Source organism: Chelmon rostratus, chromosome 8 (genome assembly GCF_017976325.1).
Source record: "Chelmon rostratus isolate fCheRos1 chromosome 8, fCheRos1.pri, whole genome shotgun sequence".
In the NCBI taxonomy this organism is placed as follows: domain Eukaryota; kingdom Metazoa; phylum Chordata; class Actinopteri; order Chaetodontiformes; family Chaetodontidae; genus Chelmon; species Chelmon rostratus.
In genome coordinates this window covers 4,940,854-4,957,871 of record NC_055665.1, presented here as the reverse complement: position 1 = coordinate 4,957,871, position 17,018 = coordinate 4,940,854, and the positions used below count along the sequence as shown (strand labels likewise).

The 17,018-nt window shown below is 45.4% G+C and overlaps 1 protein-coding gene across 9 annotated transcripts in view; it reads right to left on the bottom strand.

Annotated features, from left to right (window-relative positions):
* The window catches only part of LOC121609936 (DNA-binding protein SATB1), a 61,377-nt gene extending 48,053 nt beyond the window's left edge, over window positions 1-13,324 (bottom strand). For 7 of the 9 annotated variants that reach the window (XM_041941734.1, XM_041941739.1, XM_041941738.1 and 4 more), the window contains exon 1: window positions 13,043-13,324. The gene's annotated coding sequence lies outside the window, so the exon portion shown is untranslated. Of the gene's footprint in view, window positions 1-790; window positions 1,878-4,850; window positions 4,883-13,042 lie in introns of those variants that run through there. The other 2 variants (XM_041941736.1, XM_041941735.1) reach the window with 2 other exon arrangements.
* Between the last annotated feature and the right edge of the window lie 3,694 nt (window positions 13,325-17,018).

The window sequence follows — 17,018 nt, the reverse complement described above, 5'->3', positions numbered from 1 at the left end:
AACGCAACTCGGTTTCTGAGTCACTCGGCGTGGCTTCACATTCGTGACGCAGCTCGGAGGGAAAAGGAGGCCAAAGGCCGCAACGTCGTTTTGCTGTGACAGACGCGCACGCCATCAGCTACACGGCTTTACAGGTGTGAACTTTATTTTTAGACCGTGCAAGTGCAGGGAGGTATTCACGGCACAGTCCACAACTTTGGCTGCAGGAAAACTTGAAATCGAGCAGTTGCTGACTCACGCGGACGGCCGTCAAAAGTTGAGAATGAAGAGACGAGGGAGAAATAAGAGAGGGAGGGAAGATGGAGTCTGTGGCAGCTTTAACCACAGGTGCTTTAGTGCACGGCTACAGAGGCGCTGAGGCTGAAGCACACGATTCAGACAGCATTCGAAGTGTGTGGGTAAACTTTAAGGTTTGATCAGTCTAATATGGGACATGCTCGTCTATGAAACTGCAATGATAAAGTAATGACAGGTTATTCTGCACGCAGGTTAACGCGCTGAGCTGATGAACATGGACAGGAATGCGGCTGTCAAAGAGTGAAAAGGGCAAAAACATCCACCCCCCCACACAAAACACCATCAACTCCACCATTCTTAACATGCAATGAGGCAACTAATTCCCCACAAATAAGGGGGCCAAAGGAATCCAGACCCGGATCCAGGTCAGGATTTTTAAATGACCTTAAAACACAGGAAAACAGGAGCAATAGTTCAAATGGACACATTGCCTCGAAAAGGGGGGAGTTAAGGGAGGACAAGTTGAGAGGAAAAAAAAATCTGCCGAACCAACCTGAAACGCAGCACTTCAGCACTGGGGAGCATAAAACGCCGCCTGGAAAACGCGTCTTCTTCAAGTTTGGCCAGGGTAGAAAAGAAAAAGAAACCCCCCCAAAACAACTCCCGGCTCCTCTCCTGTTACCTCTCTCTACGTGTGCATGACAGCCAGCGGCGCTTTAAAAAAATAATAATAATAAAAATGAATCAGTGTTTAAAAAGACGCTTTCTCCTGCTATTCTTCGCGGAGGACTGACAGGCGGTGCGGAAAAACAACAACGCGGGTCTGTGCGAGAGACGACGCGGGCGAGATGGACCGAGATAGGCGAACATTGGTAAGCGGTAATGTGTGTGTGTGTGTGTGAGAGCGTGTGTGTGTGTGTGTGTGTGTGTCCGTGTAGCCCCAACGGTAGCTAATTCCGTCCAACAGGAGGGAAAAAAACGCCGAGCGAAGCCGTTAGGAGCAGCGACATTTAGCACAAAGTGAGCGGCTAGCCGCGTCCGTCGCTTACAAGTGAAGGCGACTTCTGCTTTAGTTCGCACCACAACATCCGAATCGCTTTAGCGGCAGGCGGGCAGCCGTACAGCACAGTTAGCCCCCGCCAGCACGCACCGACAGCACCTCGGACACAGTTGTAGTGATAATAACCGCCGCCGAGACCTAACAAACCCCTCGCTGTGTGCGTGTGTTCGCGAAGGGACGCGGAAAAAAATAGCTTAACGTCGGTTTAGCTAGTGCTGTCTGTGGATGTGACCGCCGGCAGAGGCTGACTGAGAGAGAGAAATGCTGATAACCGACAGTGAGAGCTCGGCTGTCGAGGCGATGTGGAGACGATATGCGGACAGTCGACACAGGTTCGCAAAATAAAACAAGGAGAGGGGGGTCAAAAAGTGCGGTTTACTTTCCGATGTCGAGCGTAAATAAGGCTGGCTGTGGACGCGCAGGAGGGCTGCCGGCGGTAGTGAGAGTAGGAGGTGTCCTGTTGGTTGGGGATTGGCGTCCGGACGGAGCTCCTCTTTCTTTCTTTCTATCTCCCTCTCTGTCTCTCCCCCTCTCACTCCGTCTCTCCCTCTCTCTGTCCCCATTAAATTATTAGTTGTATTGACTCATCACTCCCCCCTCTCCTCTCCTCGCTGCTGGTGCTGCCGCCGCTTGTGCCTTCCCTTTCTCCTCCTCATTTCAAATGGCGTGCAGAGAGGGGGCAAAAAAAAGAAAAAAGAAAGGAAAAAATAGAAGATAGGAGGTGTGTGTGTGTGTGTGTGTGGAAATGTGTGTGCGTGAGGGGGGGTGTGAGGAGGAGAGAAATAATCCCCTTTCAAAAAAAAAACATGATTCCTCCGCACCTCAGGCCGAAAGTCCTGGCGGAGACAAATAAAGTGGAGAAAGTGGGCAGGGAGAAAAAATACACACACACACACACATAAACACACATGTATGCACACGCTGTCACACACACGCGCGCGCGCACACATACACACACGCACACACCAGAGACGAACGGTGGTGCGATTTCCGGCTGTGCGCGCAGGAATTTTTAATCAGCTTGATTAGAGTGAGGCGGTCCTGCATTTATTACCGGGTACACACAGATGCTCGCGCGCACGCACACACACACACACACACACACACACACACACACACTGGATACCTTAATTTATGATGCGTTTTTAATTTACTTTTCCACAATGCATCGTTTCTGTTTTACAAAATATTCAACATTCAGTGATGTGCAGGAGTTAAGGTGACTATTTGACCTCCAGGCAGCGGCAGTCACTCTGAGGGAAACCAACATCACTATAAACTAAAGGGAACCCAAAAACACACGCAGAAAAGCTAAAAACCTCCTTTAACTTGCATCTTCTTTAAAAGATGTGGATTTTTGCATGTGCAATCGCAATAGAGGTTCATCTCGAGGCTCTTTTAGCTCATCAAAAGTTTGTCATAGATTTACTTCTTAATATTTCTGCTCTGAATTGATATCAGAAATCACAAAGCCTTTCAAGAGATCTTTATTCAAATGGAAAAAGTATATGACTCCCAGTTAATGTTCATTCTTAGACACTGACTATGACGCAAAAAATAAATATCTATTTATTCAAGTGGGTATTTATTTATACCCTGAACTCTGAATTTACACAATAAATATTTTTGGCATTAAAAAGTAGGAAGGCTCTATTGTTCCGCACACTAAAGGCGGAGCGCTACGTCCGTTGTTGTAGCTTGGTGGTTTGTCAGCAGACAGAACTCAGTGTCAAGTTGAGAGATATTTAGTTGTTGCATGAATAAAACACTTGTATTCTTGCATGATATAATCTCTAAACAAAGAAAAATGAAATATATTTTCAAAAAGGTGTTTTTCCTCTTTCATTGTTCTATCATTTAGGTCAGTTTGTGTGGATCTTTGCTAGAAAAGCAGTGTAATCTCCACATACTACAAATAAAAAAAGTGATTTTTGGTGGGTTGTCCCGTAGATGCGCATATATTCTTGTCAGTAAACATCAAGGAAAGTTGGCAGGCATTTCCCATCTCAACATTTAGCTTTTGCACTGTCATTATTCTGCTATTATCTCACAAAATTTACCTCCATGCCAGGCTATGTCAAACATGATTATACCAAAATATTAGACAAGCTAATCTCTGTTGATATTGTCAACAAAACCCTGAACTGTCAAAGTGGAGGAACAACTGAAAAGGAGGAATGTTTAGAGGCTGGAGAGGCACACAATCTCTGCAAACAATAGCAAGCTGGAAGGTTTTCTCAAGTTGATGTGAGAGCTATTGTTATTATTTTGTAATTATTTCATGAACCTTTCCCTGCTGGCGGGCTTTGTTGCTCTGGAGCAAACGGCAAAAATATCAGACAAGGTAATCTCTGTTGATATTGTCAATAAAGGCCTGATATGGTGTTTGTCCCCAACCTTAAGGTGGCCTAATAATAACTGCTTCACTTTGACTTTATGAGCAAAGGCCAGACTAATATCTGGTGGACACACACACACACACACACACTCTCTCACACACACGCGCTCACAGAGCTGACAATAAATGTGTACCAATGCTGTCTGCAAGTGTGAGGTGTAGATGCATTTAGCTCTCATTTCACCATCTTTAGGTCCTATGAAGAGGCAGAGGGGTGAGTGTGTGTGAGGCACAGTTCATTGTGGAGACCACAGGGGTTTTTACACACATGTGAAATATAGTAATACTGATAGTACATAAATAGAATGTAGGATGAATGCAGTAGAAGGTGAAACTAAAGAAGTATTCATTCATTTATCACCACTGTGAGGCAGATGGAACATTAAGCTTTTTTTTTTTTCTTTTACGAGGTACAGAAGAAGCGGGGTGGGACGATATGATCCGACTCGTCAGGCCAATATCCACATCAAAGAGAAATGTACAAGCGTGCATGTCCACGTTGCGTCAGAACAAAAACAGGAAACCAACAGAAAACAGGAAGCGCGTACACCTATCACAACGGCAAAGCCAGAGGTTGCGAGCCGACTGTGGAGGTCAGGTGCATGAGAAATGCTACATAACATTACGTGCTTACTATTAAATCTTCGCAGGGCTCATAAACTCCCCCTGTGTGAAATCATAAATACAGTAATGGTACATCCTCTCACACAAAGCTGTTGTTTCATAAACAATGCAACACTGCAGACGTGAGCTCCTCAGCTTAGCCTGACGGTAACCACAGTCAGGTGACGGCGACAGTGGAGGAAACTCTACGGAACAAATGTGAAGAAAGTCTTTCAGGTTTATGGGAGGTGTTAACAGCTCGCTTTTAGGGGAAAGAATAGCGGAGTCCTTTTAAAAGAAGGCCAGAAGCTGGCGCAGATCAGCCGATGGAAGAAGTGATGCTGCGTGGTGTCACCGCACAGTAGAAACAGTACAGTTACACCTCCCATTCAACCCCTGGTTGTGAAACCAAATCATTGTTCCACCCACCGATGTGGGGTCAAAAGTTTGCTCTATTCAAAACACATTTGTGTCCAAAAAGGCTGCATTAGGAATTCACCGCAGAAGGCCAGCAGAGAGGCTTTTAACGGAAAAATACAATGTGAAACTCACCTTTCGAACCTGAGATGGAACAATGTCTTGCAATATTGCCGCCGAGTTAGCACAAGGTGTAAGTTTTGAGGGGGTGGCTGCACTTTAAAAGGGTCCCACGGCTGTGGTTTTTCAACAGGAAGCATAACAGTTGTTGAAACTGTTTGTGCAAGACCCCGACATGCGCGAATTCGTGAGCAGAGGCTGCTGCACAGATTCAGCGATCAATTCTTATCTTAACCATTCTCGGGGTTTCAGTGAGCTGCCAACAGTGTGTACTAAACACAGCTGCGGTGTGCAGTGTGGTTAAATGGCTCTGCTATGTGTCTGAATAAAGGACCCAAACTGTGGAGTAATTACTATATTTTCAGAGATTCATTCCAACATGAGATATTATTCAGCTTCTGAAAATGTGACAGAGATTTCCACAAAGTCACTGAAGACATGAAAGAAAAATTGCCGAATGAATCATATTGAAGTTGCTGTCTATCTTGAGCTCTTTGCTACATGATAGGTAAGAGGATGAAATTGTCCTGCAAATATGTTTTTTTAATCATTTTTAAATAATAAAGAGTGAATATCCGGCAATAATTCGTCTCTGGAATAGATGTGCTGCATTTTAAAGGGTTTAATTCTTGCAGAATGTGCCGACTCTGGAGGTTCATTGGTGTCACTGTGTTACATGACGTGCACAGACAGGCTGCAGCCCCCCCCCCAACACCCCAAACCCTCTCCTCAGCAGATCACTCCGCATCACTTAGACCTGCGCGGCACCGCTGCACAGCATTCTGCATGTTGACATGTTTTCCACGTTGACATGTTTTACATGATGTTCGCCGCAGCTCCCGTCTCTCCCTCCCTCTCTCTCTCTCTGCTCCCCCCCCCACCCTACCCCTTGGCCACAGTTAGCAGTGTTCGGAAAACAGGAGCGACGGTGAAAGCGAGCCATTGTCGGCAAATGCTCTTTTCTATCTGGCATGACGCAAGCAGCCGCAGTCATTTCCACTGTGATTGTCGGGCACCATCAGAGAGCATCGATAACCCCTGCCAGGCCTTGGCACCGCCAACAGGTGCCGGCACTGCCAGCTAGGTTGGCACCGACGTGGCTGTGAAAACCCTCTGACATCCAGAAGGGCACAGATTTGCACTGAATGCACCACTGAATCAACACTGCTGATTATCAATTAACATATACCGTTTTGTATCGCACAGAATAGAGGGAAAAAATGGGTTTTGAAATACAGAAAGCCTGTTTAAAAATACTAGCCGTGTGCTGTTATAATCATGTGCTGAATACAGATTTAGCTCTGTTCAAGGTGGGTTTTTACAAGCCTGTGTGGCTTTGTGTAGGGGAGATACAGCACGTGGTGCGCTGTGCACGTGCACAAGTGGAATTGTTCAGGCAAGATTTTGTGCCTGTTGGCTGCATTTGTAAAGAAAAAAAATGAAAATGACATGAGAGACATGACAGACTGGATGCTAAACAGCAACAAAGACACCTCATTTAAATGTCAGGAGTCATAGCATTACACCGCAGATACATTTCACCTGCACTCTGTGTATTACCACAGGTACTGTATGTTTTCACCATAACACAATTATCAAAACTATCACATCTGGCCTGCTGCTTTTTAAACCGCATATTTATGTCTCAGGAGGAATTAAATGTTATGTCTTTGTCGTTAAAAAGACACTAATAATCAACACACAAAGGGGGGAAATATGAATAAGAAAATGTATCATTGTTGGCTCAACATCAAGAAGCGTCTTTATTTACTGTGTCAGGCGAAGCCGGCGTCATCACTTACTGTACGTAGGTGTTGTGATGTCTTCATGCTCGCCACTTGTGTTGCTTCTAATGGGCATTAATACGATTATTTGGATTACTAATACAAATTAGTCTGCGCATCCAGTCTGGGCAAACACAAACAGCACAGGGGGGGAAGCACTGTCACTGGTTTGACTTTGAGCTCTTTCTGCAAGTGTCTGCCACAATAAAAACACACACATAAACATAATGGTATTATTAGAGGCTGCAAAGCTTTTTAATAATCTGTCGGGGAGCGTGTCACAACACGCCCGCATCACTGTGGGTGCACGCATGAAACCCAGCGAGACAAGATATCACGTACGGTGAAAAAAATGAAAAGCAGGGTGGTGTGCAGTGGATGCCGGGCAAAACCAACAAGCAGCCGAACGAGTGGCAAAAAGCGAAATCAACCTCTCGTCTAAACAAAAGCGCTGAATAGATGCAGACGGAGATTATTTTACGTTAACAACTGCTGCTTTAATTTATTTAATCGTGAATGAATTCACACAAAAGGGAGGGTTTTGACTTTTGGCTCGTAGAAGTTGTCCAGTGCCGTTGGCGCTGATTATGCGGACAAATGGGTTTCAGACTCAAAACTAAACCAACAGACGCCCTATGAAAACAAAATATGACCTCTTCTGCCAAAAAACAATATAGAAAGTGTAGAAAATTTGAAAGCTAACAAGCGTGTCGTCATTTTGTCGGCGCAGGTCTCACTTTGTTCTTTGTCTTCTCAGAAATGCAGTCGTGTTGACACTTTTTTTTTTTCTAAATGGCTCATCTGTCAGCACAACTGTTGCACAAAAACACATCAAGGTTCACTTTCTGTGCAGAGTTCAGGGTTTATTTAATGTCTCCTCATCTTAGGGACCGTGAAAAATCAGCTGTTGCAAGGTAAGCACAGATAGACTAAATATCCCATAATGAACACATCCTCCAGATCACATTAGTTTCATGTTTTCCATTAGCCTCTCGCGCAGCCAGCGTGGCTTTCAATTACTTGTGAAATAAGGTGATTTCTACATTTTCATATGTCCGCGCTTCAGTGTGGGAGGAGGGAGAAAAGAGAGAAAGAAAGAACAAGGGGGTTGTAATGAACTGAGAGTCGACTCCTAAGTGCTTAATTGTTTTATAATCACATGAAGCCGACAGAAATAGAAGCGGAGCGAGTGGTCTCCACCTCAGGTCTGCTGACACGAAGGCCTAATGCCAGTTGGCCTCAGCGGCTGTCTGCGGCGCCGTGGAGCGCGAACATCAGGACCGTTTCAAAGACAGCCGCTCCACTCGAGCCCCTTGGTTAACACGTCTCCGCTCTCGACGCCGACCCCCTAGATTTGTGGCGTTCACTGTACACAACTCCCACGCGTGCAGACACATCCGCTCGGCGGTGGCAAGCGTGCACGGGCGCAGCGTCGAACAAGGCCTCAGCCCTCAGGGACGGGGCCTCCGCCTGAACCCTGACCTGGCAGTCGGCTTCAGTGTCGTGGCACTTTCAGGCCAGCTCGATCCTCACAGGAATCTGTATTAAAGATTCAAACTGCACCCTTTGTCGAGAGGACCCTCCACCGCCTTGTTTATCACCCCCTCCCTCTCTCGCTCGCTTCGCCCTTTATCGAACTATAAACCCAATTAGTCATCAACAATCAACGGGCATCAGAGGCAGGGCCGAGTCTGAAGAGATGACTTTTCTGTCACCGCTCGCTGGACTCCGGTCGTCACATGAGCGAATAATTAAAGTCTAATTTCTGCCTCGTGGATTGCAACAAATAAACAATTAATAGAGTTAGAAAGACAGGGGTGTTTGTGTGTGCGCGGGAGGGAGAAGGAGAGACTGAAGATGGCTTTGTGGCACAGAGAGGACGGGCTGAAGGGGTGAGAAAGGCTGCCACTTCCTGCTGGGTCTCTCCCGACCTCGGGGGGAGGCGGTGAAGGGCACAGTACCCCGGCCTTGTGGGGAGTTCTTGGGAGTGTCAAAGAAATGAAGGCGGGTGATGGGATGGTGTTACTGGCCTCAGTGTGCGAGGAGTGACGCTTCGCCGGGATGAAAGAAAGGAAGCGATGGGATGTGAGCATGCGGGGAGAACGGCTCTTAATATCGAGGCTTAGGCAGAAGTACTGAATGAGAGGTGCAGACTTAAGGATGTGCTTCTTTATCTACATATTTTTCTTTGCATATTTAATCCCTTGTCAAAGGATGCATCATCCAGCCACTGATGAACAAAACAGTTGATAAGGAAAGGGTGTGTGTGTGTGTGTTTGTGTGCGTGTGTGTGTGTGAGACAGAGAGAGAATACAGTATCTGTTGAAATTGTTTCATTGGAGTATGTGGGTGGGTATTAACAACCTGATCTTAGCAGGATGCGCTTTCCTCTAAATCGCTCTCTTTTTTTCCTCTGAACAAAGGATTCAGAAAAACCTACACAGATTGGATAAAGACAAGCATCGGAATAAAAGACAATGAGTTTTTTTTCCCTCTCAAGAATTAAAAAAAAAAATGAAAAACATACATTGAGACCTGTAATAATGTGATTTGAATCGTGGAAACTTACATGCATATGCTCTCTTAAATTATATTCGCCATGGTAGCATGAAGCATGCTAAATAACACGAACAACAGAAAGCATCCGACACAGGAGGGATGTCATTTTGTAAAAGCGTGACAAAACCGACTTGACGGACTTTGGGTTTTTTATCTCCCGGCGAGGACACGCCAACCCGTTCGACAAACGCCGCTGATTGTCAGGACCCAAAAACAATGTGACGCTTTTATCGCTAAGCCAAGGAATCTGGATCAACAGTATGCAAAGCATATGCCAGAATAAATGCAGTCAAACATGCTAGGACAACATAACACCCCTGACTCCCCCTCCTCTCCTTTTTTCTTTTTTTATAAAGAACTTTCCAGATAATGACAAAATGAGCTGTAACTCCCCGAATCACACACTAAGCACTCACCCAGGGTGGTATGTCTGTAACTGTTGGAAGGGGGGGGGGGGGTTTCTTACATTTTTGAGCCCTGGAATGCAGCGGTCCCTATTAACACACCAACCTTTTCTTTTTCCAAACTAGCTGCAACATGTCATCAAAAAAGAGAAAAAAACACTGGGAATCATTGTTATCTTTCTCTTCTATTAGCAATCATAACAGAGCTATTTCATACAGAGGAGGGATGGGGGGTGGGGGGGTGAAGGGGTGGAATCCCCAAAGAGCCACACATTAAAAAACGAGACAGGCCTCTTATTTACTGGCGACAGTCTAATAAATACATTTGCTGGCAGCTAAACAGGTATTTACTCTGCTCCCTACCGCAGGTATAATTTCACTGTTTGCTGAGCTGTTATTTTGCTACAGCGATAATTATCGAGGTGGTAAAGAAAGACGATTAATGGTTTTAGCCGAGATATCAGTCTCAGCAAAGTGAGGCACAGCCCAGCTCTAAACTCCCAGCACAAACTCAACAGTAGGGGTTTTAATAATCTGCATCTTTTGCTGCGGGAGTTCAAAACTGCTGCAGCTGCTGCAGACGTACAGAGGTTTCTTTCTTAGTGTGGCGGCGGCACTTTCCCTGCACGTTTTTTATGTTCTTGTAAGCGACACAAGGAGCAGGGTTCGGCTTTAAATCAAAGTGCTGAAGCTTGATAACACTTTGAGACAACAAGCGCGAGAAGATCACGCCCTGTGCTCTCCAGCGTGCAGGCTAATTGGTCTCTTGGGGTCACAGGACAAACTTTGTCGTCTTCTCTCGCTGTGATGAGGTGCTCTTCAGCCTCCGTTAACTCGAGTGAGAGCCCGGCACGCCACCACGCAGCCGCTGTATTGTACTGAACTAATCTGCTCTGCACTGGAGGGGTGTGAGGTTTAACCTGTGATGCACAGACCTCGTCGCCCCTCCTGTCCCAGCCTGAAGTGGCAGCTAGAGGAGCTGCAGAAGTGTCACAGGGCTTTAAAGGGAATAGACAAGAGATCCCTTATTGTGAACATCACAAGCTGATTTCCTGCTATCCCTCTACTACAGTACAGTAAATGCAGCGTGCACTAGTTTCGATTAGTTGTAATGAAAACAAAACTAACCTGGGGGGGGGGGGGGGGCATCTGAGAACTGCAAGGTTAAACCTGCAAGTTAGAAGAAGAAAGGTGGAAACACTGAGGTGTTTTCCCGGATCTCTTCCTAATTGTAAATCACAGGGTTATTGTAAGAACTGCGAGCACGACAGAACACATTCAAAGGAATTAATTACACACTAATAAGCTGCGACAGATGTCTGGGCTTTACTGCTGGATCTGTGTGACCTGGCAGTCGTACGCAGCGCCGCCGCCGCCATCGCCGTCGCCGTCCTCACACTCTGATTCTTATCATTCCTGCCAAACAAGTTTACGTGGAGAAATTTTGCCAGACAGATCGACACACCGCTGTGGACATGCGTGCAGACATTTTTTTTTTGTGCCACTTTCACAACCACGAGCTGATATATATTAAAAAAAAAAAAAAGTGGTTGTAACGAGGGCTCAGAGCTGAGGAGTAAAACCGAGAAGTTTTGATTCGTCGCTCGCGAGCTGCCGTTGAGGCTTTCGTCTTGTCTGAGCACTTTTTACAAGAAGTGACACATGGCAGCCTGAGACAGGAAAAGGGCTGTGTGTCATTGCAGTCAAAGGCACTGACCAGATAAACCACAGCACCTTGAACTGCCACAGATCTGCAAAGATAAAAGGAGAAAACTCACCGGTGCTGTGCCGTAACCTGTTTTTTCCCATGCAGAGGTGCCATGCTTGACCTCATAATCGCATGTGAGCAAAGCACACAGCCTGGCAGCAACAGCCAGATAACACACACCCGGTGACACTGAAGGCTGGAGATTATATCAGCATAATTTCCCTCAAATTATCTGATCACTTTTCTAATTTAATGCAAACTTCTCCACCAGATTTTATTGGGATTTTCTCTCCACTTTTATCTGTTTTAGTGCACCGCGGTCAAATTAACAAATACAATCTTCATGACAGATCACACTTACAGTACAAACTCTATCTTAGATGAGAGTGCTTGTGCTGATACTACAAATAATCATTAGTATCAGAGTGAAAGCCTCTGGCCATGCTGTCGTGCGAGGCGTCAGCTATTTTCTAAAGGAGCAGAGAGTGAAACCTTTAAAAACCTGGAAACCACAGAGCATCAGTGCCCACGCAGTTTTTAAGATGGCAATACGTCTTCTCATAACTGCTCACCGTCTCGCTCACAAACACACACGAACACGTTTGGCTGCACCTGAGATTACTTTATCAGCACTGTGACGAAAGCCACAAGGCAGACCAAGCAGCATTACTACAACGTTTCTGTATCATCGCATCTCTGTGACGGCCTCACACCAAGTCAGGCAGAAAGGCAGCAGTAAATCCATTAACTGTTTGCTGGCCTCTGAGTCTGTCACATCTTTCCTTTTTAAAAAAAAATAATAATCTTTTTTCTTTTACCTCACTGGACTCAATCAGAGCAGTGTGTTTTTGAGAGTTGCACAAAGTGTTTCATGCCACAGCAATAAAAGTGTTGAAGCAAGTTGACACGTAATTAAATATTAAGTATATGGAGGGAATAAATGAAGTGGCTCTAATGGCCTAATAAAAAGTAGTAAAAGTAGATGGGCAGTTGGGCTGCAACAGCTTCAGCATTTCTGTTCAGACATGTCAGCGGTTTGACAACACACATCACCATCATCGTAATGCGTCAAAGAGAAAGAGGTTTAAAATCCTAAACCAAGTTTTGACAAACAAGAGGCAGAAATAGAATTTTTTTTTTTTAAAGATCATAACGTGAGAGGAAAATAAGAAGTGTGAAGCAACTTTGTTCAGCGCTCAAAGATCCCAGGTTCCTGAAAGCATCAGGTCAGCAGCAGCGGTGGCAGCATCACTTCTGGCTCCTCTGCGCGCGCTGGATAACTTGTTTAATGAATTAGAGGAGATGGATGTACTTCACCCCGCCACTATCACGAGTGCTGTGCTTGTTCGTGCAGAAACGACACAGGCCCGTTTCTGCACATTTAAAATTAACATGGCGAGGAAAAAAAAGAGTTCTGCGTGCGTGCTTTTATATTTGGCACAATTAAGCATCTCAGCCATATTCGGTATATATTTTTTTAATTTATGAAATATTAAATCCTAGCAGCCACTTTTTGTCTGTGTGGGTTTTAAGTGATTTAGAGGATGGGTCTGCAAATTGCTTTTAATTCATTTAGAAGCGAGCCATTCATCCTTCTGAATCCAATGAGATGCACTTTATTTTTATGAGTCGTGCAGTAAAATAAATGTGACTTAAAACACATGCAAATAAAAAAAGCGAGGCGTGTGACAGAGTGACAGCAGAGGCAGATGAGTGAGGAGAAACGGCGCAGGCTACACTATGGGACCGTACCTTTAAAGTCAGCAGTCGCCCGACCTCTTGTTTTCCATCAAAAGTCGAACAACCTCTTGTCACTGCTCCGCGACGAGAGATCCAAAAATAGGCGACTGCTCTGTGGGAGGAAAAACTGCTTTAAAAAGTCAAAAGTCCTATGGTCGAGGAGGGGGGGGGGGGGGTCGTCTTGCAGAAACCGCACTGGCGGAGGTTGAAGTTGGGGAGCGCACACGGCGGATGGAGCGCAGAAATGTGAGCAACCGTGCGCTGCGGGCTGCGGGGGTGAAGTAGAGGAGAGGAGAGTGGCGGCATGTGAGGAGGGCTGCTTTGAGAGGGTGGCAGGTAAACGAACCGCCCCTCCCCGTTTCTGATGCTCAAATCGATGATTTGCCAGCTGTGGCGCAGCTTGTCTCATTGCCCCACTTTGGTTTTTACAGCCGCTCCTCTCCGACGCGCTTTTCTCCGGGGACTGAGTGTGGGGAGAGAGAGAGAGAGAGAGAGAGAGAGAGAGAGAGAGAGAGAGAGAGAGACGGTGCCAGGAGAGCTCTCACACTCATTCATTTTCATATTTACACGCCACATGTTTGCATGTCAAGAAGAGGAAGAAGGGGGAAAAAGTCTGGTAAATAGTCGATTGCGCGCAGCGGCGCGCGTTTTGCTCCGTATAGAGTCAAAGCCTGTTGTTTTAACAGCGGAGGGCAACCTGCCAGCTTTCCTCCCCGCACACCTGAGCGGAATATGAAACCACACAGCCGCGTATAGGCTGCCGTACATCAGATGCTCTCACCGGCATAAAGAGCCGCTTGTCTAATTCGCTTGAAAGCGCGCAAAAGTGATAATAAAGAAAAAAGTTTTCAAGAATAATTAAGTTTGAACAATGCTTGTTGAGAGAGCGGCTAATGCTGCAGTCTGTTCTCTTGCTGTGTTTGCCGACAGCTATTTTTTCCATTAATTTTTGCAATCTAAACGAGGCTTTTAGTAGAAAATAATTATTATTCTGATTATTCGCCAGTGAACATTTTTAATGCGTCACCACTGAACCGGACTCACTTTTATTTCAGCAATACAAGCTGTTGCTTTTTTCTCTCTCTTTTTTTGTCAGTTGTAACTTTAGTTTAACACACACACACACACACACACACACACACACACACACACACAGCCTCTCCATCACATTTAAAAATCCTTCCGCGGGCCCAACCGAAAAATAAAAATAAAAACCCGCGTTAAAGAACGCACGTTCGTCCGAATTTAGCAGGAGAGCGGAATAATTTTATTATTCTTATTTTTTGCTCTTCTTGGACATCTTTAAGAACACAGCCTGGAGCAGAATCAGCCGAGGCGCACAGGACAGTGACAGATAACGGAGGAGAAAAAGGCTTTTATTTTCGCCCTCACGGTGTCTAAATGTATTTGTGCTGTTTTAATTGATTTTCAGCTGCGGATGTGTTGACTGCTGTGTGAAAAGTGCAGAACACAAGTCGCTGTTTTTTCCTGCCAAAGTCTGAAATTAGACGGGAGAAATGTCGAGTTTCAGAGAATAAATTAATTTAAATAGTCTTCATGAAGAGCATATAACAGTCTCTGCACGGTGATGCCTGTTATTACACCTCTGCATGTTGTAGGCTACGTTAATGTTTCCCACAATAGATGTTCAAATCAGAAAAAAATATGAAATAGTTCAGGCATGAATGAACATTTCTCCTTCTCTCATTGTTTGATTTTGTCATGTCTCTGTCCATTGTGTGTGTGTGTGTGTGTGTGTGTGTGTGTGTGTGTGAGAGCAGCTCCTGCACATGTGGTTATGTGTGAGCCTACAATGTGAGCGTGTGTGTGTGTATACAGTGTGTGTGTGCATCGCATATTGTGGTTTGATTGCACATTTTTATTTGTGTCATGTGTGTGTGTGTGTGTGTGTGTGTTGGCATTTGCGCGTGCCCTTGCACGCATTTACAGCCTTTTGTTGTGTGTGTGTGTGTGTGTGCTTGTGCGCGCGTGTGTACGCGCGCGCGTGGAATGATTGACAGTTTGCATCTGCACACAGGCTAACTGCTCTGCACTAGCAGGTGTGCAGGAGCCCACAGATAATGGCAGCTGTTTACTTGCAATATGAATGTGTTTCTCTTACCGGGTTTAGCATAAATAACACACTGATCCACTTACATTTATACTTGATTTACATCCCGGTTCAAAATAGAATTAGTGAAGAGGTAAAAGAAGCCGGAAGAAGACAACAGAAGGTGAAAGCTGAAGGAAATGAACTCACAAAAAACGATTCTGATTGTCTGCATTGAGTTTATTTATCAGAGAAGATGCAGGAGGACTGGAGGTCTTATTGTAAGCTGATACCTGCAAATACTTCTCAGAAAAGTTCATTTGTTGTGGTTTTGGGACTCCACAAAAGTTTCATTATGAAGCATCTGAGCTCTGCATTTAAAAAAAAAATCACACACACTCACAAACACACAGTCTCTGCATATGATTCACACCAGCTCTCTCCTGGGAGATTGAATGGGAATTGAAAAGTTCCAGTAAAGAGATTCAAATTTGCTTTCTGCATAATTATAAATTCATGCTAAGTTAGGGATGTTTTCATCATTACAGACAACAGCTGGTGATTTCAATGCAGCCTGTGTTTTATTCAAAAATTCATGTTGCTGCCTCCGAAGCCCACATGTGCTGCAGTTGTCACTAAGACCACAAGGGGGACCGGTGAGTCTAATCCCAACGAGAAGGGTAGAGTGAGAGGAAAGGAGGGCAGCTGAGGATGACCCCTCTCCTTTAGACACCTTCTATACTTTTTAACATGCCGGTTGTTCCATCATGTCTGATTGTCTTGATTCAGACATGTCCCTGACCTCTGCATTCAAACGCAGGGGAGATTATAGCTGCGGCGGCGACGTGTGAGAGCTGTGGACGAGTTCCAGAACGGTAATGCAAATTGATAAAGTGCATCTATCTCGCTGAAACATAGAGAGGGCACATGTAAAGCACAAAAAACAGAGAACCAAACGTGTGTGAAGAGTAAACAAATCAAAGCAGACCTCGAGCTGAGACGTTTCTATCGTCTGCACTTTTTTTTCCCCCTCTGAAAACAATAAACAGCAGTTGGAAAATTACAAGGGTTATACACCCCAGAATTAATCTTTCCAACCCATAACTAAACCGAGAGACAGTGTTGCCTCTCCATCAAGTGGGTATATTTTAATTACAGGCTATTGACTACTGAAAGTAATTTGTCTCAGAAAGATGCCCAAGAGCTAAAAGACAGACGTCTCGTCTAAATCTGGAATGCTCAGCCGCTTTTTTTGCTCTGGTTTTGTGGTTAGCCTTTGTGACTTTCTTCAGCAGCTCTGTTATAACTGCTCACCTTTTAAAGATTAACAAGGATTCCTGAGAAGACGAGCGCTTGTCTCCTGGCTTTATCCCGGGTAAGCGCTGGATTTTCAGATTTTTGTTCCTCTGATCACCTCAGCGGGAGTTGAACTGTGGATTCCTCCGCCTCCACCCTTTTCTGCTCAGCACCTCTCTGAACATGTGAATCAGAAGTATTCCACCAGCTCACCTCTCAAATGAAACGCTATTAATCCTCATTTGCTTGCTGCCAAGGAGGACAGTGGAGATGAGAGCCGATCGGAACAATAAAAGCTGACCTGCCAGCGCCTTCAAAGTGCACACGCCTCCAGATGTTAATGGGGTGTCAGTCAGCTGGGCGAAAGAAAACAGCCCAGAAGTTTAATTACTGTCTGGTGTTAAGTCTCCCATCAGCTGTGGCAGCTTAATGTCACTTAGTACATTAGTGTATGTGGAGAGCGTCAGCTGAACACGGGTGGCAGTTGCCCAGATGTTAGAGGACTCCATGAGGGGAAGGTTGCTGGTTTCACTCCTCAGATGTGCTGAGGTACATCTGAAACACACTCACCTGTCAGTCAAACGGTGGGGGCCCGACCGCCATGTCGTCTCCTGTTAATGAGCCCGTCCACGAAACCAACCT